Source organism: Neophocaena asiaeorientalis, unplaced genomic scaffold (genome assembly GCF_003031525.2).
Source record: "Neophocaena asiaeorientalis asiaeorientalis breed wild unplaced genomic scaffold, Neophocaena_asiaeorientalis_V1.1 scaffold312, whole genome shotgun sequence".
Classification (NCBI taxonomy): domain Eukaryota; kingdom Metazoa; phylum Chordata; class Mammalia; order Artiodactyla; family Phocoenidae; genus Neophocaena; species Neophocaena asiaeorientalis.
The window spans coordinates 1,671,203-1,671,416 of record NW_020174707.1 but is presented as its reverse complement, the minus strand read 5'-3'; the positions used below and the strand labels follow the sequence as shown (position 1 = coordinate 1,671,416).

At 40.7% G+C, this 214-nt stretch overlaps 1 protein-coding gene across 1 annotated transcript in view; it reads left to right on the top strand.

The window, feature by feature from the left end:
- The window catches only part of MED14 (mediator complex subunit 14), a 69,164-nt gene that overhangs the window by 4,359 nt on the left and 64,591 nt on the right, over window positions 1-214 (top strand). The window lies entirely within an intron of this gene.

The following is a 214-nucleotide window of genomic DNA, read 5'->3' as shown; positions in this document are numbered from 1 at the left end:
GTATAGGAACTTCCCAGTAGCTGCTTTTACTTGCAGTCTTATAATAAGGCCTTAATTTTTGCTTCATCCTCTGATCTGCTGGCCCTTCTAGCTCCTATCTAGTTTCGTGTATCACTTGGATCATAACTTGAGCTTCCATCCCATTGTCTACCCGAAGAATTGTAGGTAACTCTAAGTCAGAGCTCATTTTAATAGTTTCCCTTTCTTGTACCTG